Genomic DNA, 10,943 nt, shown 5'->3' with positions numbered 1-10,943 from the left:
TGTTTCTTTTGAACCTACATATTATCAATTATATTACTCTGTCAATGATAGCGTCTCAAGAAGTACTTTTACAATTAATTCATTCAACACATTTATTGAGCACTTACTCATAAAAGCCAGGGATGAAAGAACAAATAAAACATGGTGTAAGTCCTGTCAAAGCTCACATTCTTGTGGGAGCCAAGAGTGTGGGAGGAGAGAGATTATAGCAGGTAAGTAAATTTGAAGGAGAAGAAGCATTTTAACAGATGGGGAGATAATTGTTAAGACTTTATTCATTTTAGAGAGGAGAGAGAAAGAGAAGAGGGGAGGAGCAGAAAGCATCAACTCCCATATGTGCCTTGACTGGGCAAGCCCAGAGTTTTGAATTGGTAACCTCACAGATGGGGAGATAATTGGACATTCCAGCCCCTGTGTCCAGAGAATGATGAGTATACCTGGCATGATGATTAATTTTATATGTCACCTTGACTGGGCCAAGGGATGCCCAATAGCTGGTTAAACATTATTACTGGCTATGTCTCTGAGGATGTTTCTGGAAGAGATTAACTTTTGCATTGGTAGACCGAGTAAAGCAGATTGCCCTCTTCAATGTGGGTGGGCCTCATCCAGTTCATTAAGGACCTGTATAGAACACAAACTTGGAAGAAGGTGGAATTTGCTCTCTGCCTGACTGGGACGTTGAGCTAGGACATTGATCTTGATCTGTTCTCAGCACTCCTGGTTCTCAGGGTTCAGACCCAGAATGGAATCTACGTCATTGACTCTCTGGCTCTCAAACTACACCACCACTTTTCCTGGATTGTTAATTTGCAAACAACAGATCCTAGAACTTCTCAGCCTCTGTAATTGCAAAAGTCAATACCTTATAATAAATCTCTTCATATATATATAAAGGGTGGGGCAAAAGTAGGTTTACAGTTGTTTGTATGGAAAATAATATAATAATTAATAAATAATAACACAAGAATAAACTCCATGTTTCATGTACTCTACTTTTGCACACCTTGTATATGGAAGCTTACTTATGCCTGTGTGTATGTATATAGTATATATCTATATATGTATAAAAATATATATGAAATACACACACACAACACACACAACACACACACACATACACACACACCCACACACACTTTGTTTTTCTGGAGAACTCTGATGGATATACCTGGAGTGACCAGAGTTTAGTATCTGCTTGCATGAGGGTGGGAGTGAAAGATCTTTCATAGAAAAGGGAGATAGTGATAACAATCTTACATCCTTTTATATGCATGCCCCGTTATCATTTCTTCTTTAAGATAAGCAAACTAGTTCATTTTGTCCTATAATGCAGGATCTTTCTTTCTCAAAGCTTTAGTCTTTCTGTATGGCTCTTGGAACCTTACGGTATGTAGAGCTAGATACAAAACTTCAATAAGAGCATTAATCTGTGCTGAATATTGTCAGAGACTGGACTTTAGTTCTTTCATTTGAAACTCTGTTTTTTCTGATCAGAACAAAGTGAGCTGCCTGACCTGTGGTGGCACAGTGGATGAAGCACTGACCTGGAGCACTGAGGTCACCGGTTTGAGGCCCTGGGCTTTCCTGGTCAAGGCACATATGGGAGTTGATGCTTCCTGCTCTTCCTCCACCTTCTCTGTCTCTCTCTCCTCTCTAAAATGAAAAAAATCTTAAAAAAAAAAAAGAACAAAGTGAGCTTTTCAATATAGGGTCTTATTCTGTATCACTGAGTCATGGTCAACTCTTGACCCAGGGATCCTTTTTGTCTAGCTTGCAGATAGCTTTCCAGGCTGCAGTTTACGTCTTCTCTTCAGCTACTGTCCCTCCTGAGTTCTGTTCTGTGTCCAGTCACGTCCTCCCAGGTTCTTTATAAAGATTGAAACTGAATTGAAAGATGCACTATACTAAAGACCCTTGAAGCTGTTTTTGGCCATGCTTCTGTTGCTCACAAAGTCCCCATTTCATCTAACATTGCTTTTTTGTTGTTGCTGTCTCCTGAAGCAGAAGTAGACGGGCAGATCAGGCCCATTTTCCCAGTTTTCATTACTTGTTTCTTGGGTGCACTTGAACAATGGACAGAACTATAAGAATCACTGTCTTTTTGTTTTCATGCATTTGTTGGTAATTTCAAGTAAGCTTCTAGTTCAAAAGCTTGTATGCTAGTCCTGGGTTTGATTCCTGGCCAGGGCACACAGGAGAAGCGTCCATCTGCTTCTCCACCCTTCTTCCCCTCCTTTCTCTCTGTCTCTCTCTTCTCCTCCCACAGCCAAGGCTCCATGGGAGCCAAATTGGCCCGGGCACTGAGGATGGCTCCATGGCCTCTGCCTCAGGCACTAGAATGACTCAGGTTACAGCAGAGCAACGCCCCAGATGGGCAGAGCATTAACCCCTGGTGGGCATGTCGGGTGGATCCCAGTTGGGAGCATGCGGGAGTCTGTCTGTCTGCTCTCCCCTGCTTCTCACTTCGGAAAAATACACACACACACACACACACACACACACACACACACACACACACACACACAGCTTGTACGCCTTTATTGCATTTTGAGATAACGTCATTAACATACCTGAGTTGACAACATCTGTTCCTTCCCATTTAAAGTCCACCATCCAAAAAAACATGTGTCCCAGTTTTAGGAAACAGGCTGAACAGATGCCTAACAGTTGTATTGAACACTTTCTTCATGAAAGAGCTGCTCTTGCCTGCATTTTTGTTTCTTTCACTGAAGGGACCAAGCGTGGATTGAACAGTGTCATTAATAGGAATCCTTTGTCTTTACTGTTTGGGCTTATATTGCAGACCTTTCATATCTAAAGTGGCTGGTGGTAGCAGAGGGGTGGGAGATTTGAGATCCTCTCTTCACCTGCACAGCCCAGAATCACAGAGCTGGAAGAGAAGCTGGCGTTGTGGGCCCGCGGCCTGTGCAGTTGTTCGGGGCTCCACTCTTACAAGGACCCCGTGCTTGGCTTCATGTTCTGCTGTTGCCATCTTAAAATGCTGCATTTTTGAACGTGAGGGTTCGCATTTTCATTCTGCACTGGGCCTCATGTGTTACGTAACTAAGCATGGCTGGGAAGAATAAGAGGGCATCTGGTGGGAATACACCATCATTATCTAGGATAATGATTAAGCTTCCATATCTCTGTGGGACCTGGTTCTCTGTAAGTTTTGATGAAAGTAAAAAGAAAAAAGAAAGATAATTTTTCTTAAAATTATATGTATCTTTCTAGACTTGAAAGGGCCTAGCAAGTATCTGTTTTCAGCATCCTTCTTGGAATAGGGCACTATTTAACCTATCTTGAGACTTCTAGGGATGAAGACCTCATAGCTCTCTCAGGAAGTTCTTTCAAGTCCACTGCAGGGTATGCCTGGTTTTCAATTTTTCTTATTTTAATAAAAGACAAACATTTGTCAAACACACAGAATTAATCACTTTGGTATCTTTACAGTAATATGCATTCAGGGCATTGGCAAAGTGGAAATTGAGGCTGTCTGTACTACAATTTAAGAATGTTGTTTTCTCTGAGAACTAGCGTTGTTGAAATGACACACGCTTCGATCTTTGCTTTCTGGGGAGTAAAATTACTCGCTTGACATCTGGCCATGGACACTTATTTATAGAGAGGGAAGGATTTGGACAACTCAGGGCTAGAAAAGAATCGAGAGGAATGAACAAAGTGAAGAAGTTCCTGAGAAAGAAGAGAGGAGATGAGGGGATTTTTTGAGAAGGCTTTTATTAGTGGCCACAGACTCAGAACTCTGCTGAGCATGTGTTAGAATTCTTTCTGCTTTTTAAACCATCCCTCCACAACATGTTGTTGAACCCTGCTTTGTATAAAGCACTGCAAGCTCAGCTCACCCTCTGAACCCTCATACCTTTCCAGCTGGGTGATGCTGAACCATGTGATCTCTGTATTGTTTGTGGTATGTTTTGAGTTTTTTTAATGTAAGACTCACATAATGTCCTTTTAAGCTCCATCTTGCCCGTGAAAATCATTCTCATTTGTGCTGAGTCTAATTTAGTGACTCCCCTGCATTTAACCAGCAGGGTTTCTACTCCACCATGTAAGGCGGGATCATTGAATAGTAGAGATTAAAAAAAAAAATCACTATGTAACTGAAGAATATAGCCCAAGGCCCATCTACTAAAAGTACATCTCCACTATTAGATCAGCTTCTTTGATCTCAAACCAATTAACCAGGAAGCCACAATTAATAAAATGCAAATTTTTTCTCAGAGGCAAATTTATATTCATGAATATGTTAGGCTAGACTGAATTTCTGTTTTTCCTAGAAGCCTGGAGGGCCTTGGAGGTTAAAAAAGATGTGAATGAGTTTTCTCGCTATGGAGAAGTATGAAAGGAAATAGTTGGGGCACAGAGGGTTTCCTTAAGACCCTGGGACTACCTCGAGTTCCTGGGAAAGGGCAGGAATGGGTGGAATTGGGTGGATTTTTCGTATGTCACCACCTATGCAAATTTTGCTAAAAGCTAGCTCAAGACAAGACATTAGCACTATATTGTGTTGAATCTGCAGAGAAATTACATTCCTTCACTGTCACTTAGTAACTGTGGGATTAGTCAGTCACCAGGCAGGGCCATGAAGAACAGGACAAAGGCCAGGTGGGCCTGGACTAGGCAGAGGAAGAAGGGGAAGGTCTGAAGTGGGGATGGCTTTGGTGTGATGACCTCTAACAGGTAGATAGGGGAAGGGCTCAGGAAGGGAAAATAGTGGGTAGGGCCCTTAAGACAGATTTTTCCTACTTTTATTTACATGGTACAGCTGCAACTGATAGGATTCCTTTCAAAAGTGAGCCACTGCTTCAGAATTTAATGGAATTGAAGAGGGTGACCAGGTTTGCAGGTGTAACAAACCAGCTGTTCTCTGCTGTGTCGTACTTCCTGCCAGGTGAGATGTGTGCCTCAGGGAATGGACCCTTCATCCCACACTACTGACTTTGGGGATGAGAAGAGTGCTTTCCATAGTCTGTCTCTAAACTAGACTTATCTCTTGAAATTTGTCTTTGTTTTTTTCTTTCCAATCCATTCAGTATGTTTCAATAGGCAAAAACTCTATATTCTTAATTTCCTTGTTTGAAATCAGTGACAATTAAATTGCTGGCCTCATAGGTTGTAATGAAGATGAAATGAAGTAACTCAGGTAAAGTTCCTAATTCAACTTCTGGTAAACTCACTGGATATTAGTGTGCTCCCTGTTCTAGCATTACTTTTTATTATTCATTTATTCGTTCTTTCACAAGTGGTTACTATGTGTCAGGCACCGTTCTGAATTTCTTTAAATAATTATTGCTTTGAAAAAAATGGCTAGAGTACTGAAAAAACGCCAATGAATAGTTAACATTATGTGTCAATATTAATCATATGCCCAATTAATAATACAATTATTAACTATGTTAATTACCAGTAATAACTATTAATTTGAGTGATAATTATACTGCGACTCTATAAAATGGTAGCCTTTGAGAAAGCTGGTGAAAGATACATAAGATTTTTTTAAAACAAATTTTTATATAATTATTTCAAAATAAAAAGTTTTTTAAAAATTTAAGAAATACTAGGGTCTCTTTGTAAGTAGCAATCCATATGTATTTATCCCTTTGCTATTAGATGATGCTGGATGAGAGCTTTGTAAATTACCCTGAATTTCTTGACTGGGATGAGATCCAGAGATAGATACCGGGGTGAAAGCTACCCCAAACCCTGCAAGCTGAATATTGAGCTAATTTTCTTCTATAAGTTCCTCCTCTTTCTGCAATTCTCTGAATTAGTAACAGAAATCCCCTATCCAATTAGTTACCGGCAGTTAGTCATTGTGTCTTTGCCTAAGTCCAAAGTCTCTCTGAAACTATCCTCTCTCCATTCCCACTGCGACTGCCTTTGTTTGGGGCTCATTACCTCTTTCCCAGACCTACCTCTGCTTCCTTCTTAGTCCTGAATACTTTGTTCAACTTTTCACACCTCTCTGATCATGTTGTTTGCAAAATGCAAGTTTGATTGTGTCACACTCTTGTCTAAAAGGTCTGTCTGCTTACAGGATAAATTTCAAAGTCCCTATTTGACTGTTATGGAGTGAATTGCATCCACTCTCCCCCAAAAGATGTTTTGGAATCCTAACCATCAGTATTCAAGATGACATTATTTGGACACAGGGACTCTATGAAGGTAATCAAGTTAAAATGAGGTCATTAGGGTAGCTCTAATCCAAAATGACTGGTGTCTTTACAAAAGGGGGAACTGACACAAGAAACAGACAGACAGACACACAAAGAATGCCAAATGAAGATTGGAGTTATGCTGCCTCAAGCCAAGGAAATACCAGAGTCTAGGAGAGAGTCCTGGAAACAGTTTTTCCCTAATATCCTTAATGGGATCATGGTCCTGCTAACACCTTGCTGTTAGACTTCTAGCTTCTCCAACTGTGAGACAATAAATTTCTGTTGTGGAAGCCTTCGAGTTTGTAGTACTTTGTTATGGCAGCCCTAGCAAACTAATACCATGGATCTTTGTCTCACCTTCCAGTACTTCATTTATTCATGCAACAAGCATTTGTTGAGAGCTGATAATGTTGCAGGTACTGTACTAGATTTGAGATTGTAGCTGGAAATAGGGCAGGTGGCTTCCACCTCATGGAACCTATGCTCTTTGAGGGCTGTGACAAGTGTCCAGACCATCAGAATGAAGTGTGAGAAGTCTCTGATTAGCACAGCACAGAATTCACAAAAGCAAGGCATCAAATCGGTAGTTGGAAGGCTAGATAAAACTTCCTGGAAGAAGGAACATTTAAGCTTGGTGGAATAAGAGTTCTTCCCTTTCTCCTGCAAAATGTTTTAAATAGATTATGAAAAGAATGAGAAAAAGAGAGGAAAAATAAGGCAAATGATGCTAGCCAGTACCAGCCAGCCCTCTGAAACTTTTATATATATTCTCTGAAAAGAGTTTTCCTACATGGTGTGAGAAATCTGTTTTAGCACTTCTACCCGCACCTTGGGTATTTATACTAGAACATCTATACTGAGACAGGACTGTACTATATACACTGTTCTCCCCTTCTCCCCCTACTGGCCACCCTTCCATGATGCTCCCTTTAAGAAGTATGTCTTGTGATTTATTTTCCCCTTCAAAGTTGACCTTGTTCATTTTAACCAGATGTTAACAATTTTAAAAATATGGCCAAGAGAATGAGTAGACAAGCTACAGACTGGGAGAAAATATTTGCAAAAGACACATCTGATGAAGGACTGTTATCCAAAATATACAAAGAACTCTTAAAAGTCAACAGTAAGAGAATGAAAAACCTGTTTTTAAAATGGGCAAAAGATCTGAATAGATACCTCTGTAAAGAAGACTTATAGATGGCAAGCAAGCATATGAAAAGATGTTCAATTAATATATCATTAACGAATTGTGGATGAAAACATCGAGATACTATTGTACCCCTATCAGAATGTCCAAAATCCAAAACACTGACAACACCAAATGCTAGCAATGATGTGAAGGACCAGGATTCTCACTCATTCTTGGTGGGAATGCAAAATGATATGGCCACATTTGAAGACAGTTTCCTACAAAACTGAACACACTCTTACCTTATGATCCAGCAGTCACGCTCCTTGATATTTACCCAATATCTATTTATTCATATCTATGTGTAGGTTTATTTATAATTGCCAAAGTTTGGAAGGTACTAAGATGTCTTTCAGTAGGCCAGTGGATAAGTAAACTGTGCTATATTCAGACAGTGGAGTAATACTCAGTGCTAAAAAGAAATGAGCTATCAAGCCATGAAAAGTCATGGAGGAAACTTAAATCCACATCGCTAAGTGAAAAAAGCCCTTATGAAAAAGCTATATACTATGTAATTCCAACTATGGGACTTCCTAGAAAAGTCAAACTATGGAAGGAGTAAAAAGATCAGTGGTCGCCAGGGTGAGTGGGGAGGGAGGGATGAATAGGCAGAGCACAGAGGATATTTAGGGTGGTGAAATTATGTGTGATACTACAATGGTGGGTATGCCATTATGTATTTTTCCCATCCAATGTACACCACCAGGAGTGAACCCTAATGTACCATATTTTTTGCTCCATATGACGCACCTGACCATAAGATTCACCTAGGGTTTTAAGGAGGAAAATAAGAAAAAAAATATTCTGAACCAAATGGTGTGTTAAAATATTTAATAAAATATACCACAATAAGGCCCTGGCCGGTTGGCTCATCGGTAGAGCGTCGGCCTGGTGTGCGGGGGGACCCGGGTTCGATTCCCGGCCAGGGCACATAGGAGAAGCACCCATTTGCTTCTCCACCCCCCCCCCTCCTTCCTCTCTGTCTCTCTCTTCCCCTCCCGCAGCCAAGGCTCCATTGGAGCAAAGATGGCCCGGGCACTGGGGATGGCTCCTTGGCCTCTGCCCCAGGCGCTAGAGTGGCTCTGGTCGTGGCAGAGCGACGCCCCGGAGGGGCAGAGCATCGCCCCCTGGTGGGCAGAGCGTTGCCCCTGGTGGGTGTGCCGGGTGGATCCCGGTCGGGCGCATGCGGGAGTCTGTCTGACTGTCTCTCCCTGTTTCCAGCTTCAGAAAAATACAAAAAAAAAAAAAAATATATATATATATATATATCACAATAATATTTCAGCAATGTAAACTCAACAGCAGTATTAACAACCATTAGTGCTGTTATTAACAAATGAGAAGAGACTTTAATGTTTAAATACTCTTCTAGTTGTCCAGGAACCTGCAGCAGCTAAAAAAAATGAACATTTGCTTCATAAGACGCGTGGGCATTTCCCCCTCCACGTTTGGGGGGAATAAAGTGCATCTTACAGAGTGAAAAATATGGTAATCTATGGGCTTTGGGTAATAATGATGTATCAATCTAGGTTCATCATTTTTAACAAATGCACTGTTCTGGTACAGGGTTTTTTTTTTGTTAATGATTTTTTTTTTTTAAAGAGTGAGAAAGGGAGAGAGACATAGAGAGAAACATTGATTTGCTGTTCTATCCATTCCTGCATCATTGTTTATTGATTCTTGCATGAGTCTGGACTGGGGATCAAACCCACAACCTTGGAATGTTGGAACGATACTGCAACCAAGTGAGCTACTCAGCCAGTGCCTGGTACAGGATGCTGATAATGGGAGAGGTTGTGCGGATAGTGGGGAAGGGAGCAGTTAGGAATTCTGTATTTTCTGTTCAGTTTTGCTATGAACCTAAAACTACTACTCTAAAATAATAAAGTTTATTTTAAAAACAAAAACAAAAACCACCCACGGGTCAATGTGACTTGTGGATCGGAACTGTCATTTTCTTCAGGGGCTGCGCCTCTTCCCACTCCACATCCCCATGGGCGACATGCCCAGTCCCTTCTCCTATTTCACCCCCGGCTTCTGTTTTCTTATTTTCCTTACTTTCTTTTACTATGTCAGAGGCTATGTATGGAACATCAGTTTCCTATAATGATGTTTCTGCTAACATCCAATTTCCATTGAAAATACGCTGTTACTTTTTTGGTGCCCAATAAACTTTAACTCCCTCCCCAAATCTCTGAAAGCTTAGGCTTCCCAGTTCTCACCCGTCACTGGTTTAATTCTATTTAATTGGGTCTGTCCTTTATAGATTGCCATATGGCTTCAATATGTATGTTCTCAGCATCTCCTAATATGTTATCTTCTAGACCCAGAGCATTTATAAAGATGTCGCAAATGGAATTTAATTAAAAACAGATGGATCCTCTTTGAACCGCTTCCTTATCAATTAACAATACCAGCTGTCTCACTAATGCAATCCCATAGAAGAGAGAAACCATCTAATCTAATTCCCTCCTTTTGTAGATGAAGAAACTGGGGGTCAGGGGTGTTTCTGTGACTTTGCAAAGGTCACACAGCTAGATAGTGACAACACTGTGCTTTGAGTTGGAAGACCTCTATTCTAGTCCCAGTTCAGCTTAGGGACCCCATTGTCGAAGGCTCCCCTTCCGGGGTGCTCCAGCCCCTGAATGTCTGCATGGAGGAAAGTTCATTCATTTCCTGCTGGTTTTCTCCTTCCTCCTCCTCCTTCATCTCTTTATTCTTCTGTCAGACAGATAAGATTTAAATACATTTTTCAAGATTTCATATCTCTTCCTTTTAAAAAATAAGAGGAAGTCCTTGGGAAGACTTGAAAGGTCGTTGAGTCTATCTGTGTAGTTTCACAAATGGAGGAACTCTGGCCCAGAGAATTGAATGGACTTATCCCAGATCACAGAGAAGGTGGCAGATCTGAAATTAGAGCCCGACTTGACAGACCTCCAATGGGCTGGGCCGCCACAGTATCCTAGCACAGCCCAATCTTGCTGAACCCCTTTATTTAGTAAACTGCGGTGGAAGTAGGATTGGGAGTATCAGGCTGGGGGCACTTAGGAAAGAGCTGAAAATACACCATTAATTAATTTTGTGTGAAGAGGATCCAATGCTTCTAAAAACATGTCTCTGGGTCAGAGATAGCACTGTTGCTCTGGACTGCTCAAAAGATGAAAAGCAGAAGTTTGTATTGGCAAGTCGTTTTTAGTCCACAGAAGAAGAAAAAATGTCTTTTGAGTGTGTGTGTGTATGTGTGTGCAAAGACTATACAGATTGTCAATTTCATTGTGTTTTTCTAGGAATTTGAGACAGTGAGAACAGATTGGCCTTTACTCACACATTATTTCTCAGTTTATTTTGCTGATAAATATATTGTCATTTCCAGGCCAATTAACCTTTGACCTCTGAAATCCTGCCTTCACAAGACACAAGCAAGGTCAAAGGTTATTTTGTTCAATGAAACATTAAGATGGTTGTTATTCCATCAACTCAGCTGCTCCAAAATGTGGTGTTTTATTCTTTTCCTATATCTATTTTTAGAGGTTTCCTTTTAAAAATCAAAACCCATTAGATTTTTATAAAGA

Source organism: Saccopteryx bilineata, chromosome 6, assembly GCF_036850765.1.
Source record: "Saccopteryx bilineata isolate mSacBil1 chromosome 6, mSacBil1_pri_phased_curated, whole genome shotgun sequence".
Taxonomy (NCBI): Eukaryota; Metazoa; Chordata; class Mammalia; order Chiroptera; family Emballonuridae; genus Saccopteryx; species Saccopteryx bilineata.
The sequence above is the reverse complement of the archived record's forward strand: the minus strand, read 5'-3'. Positions refer to the sequence as shown.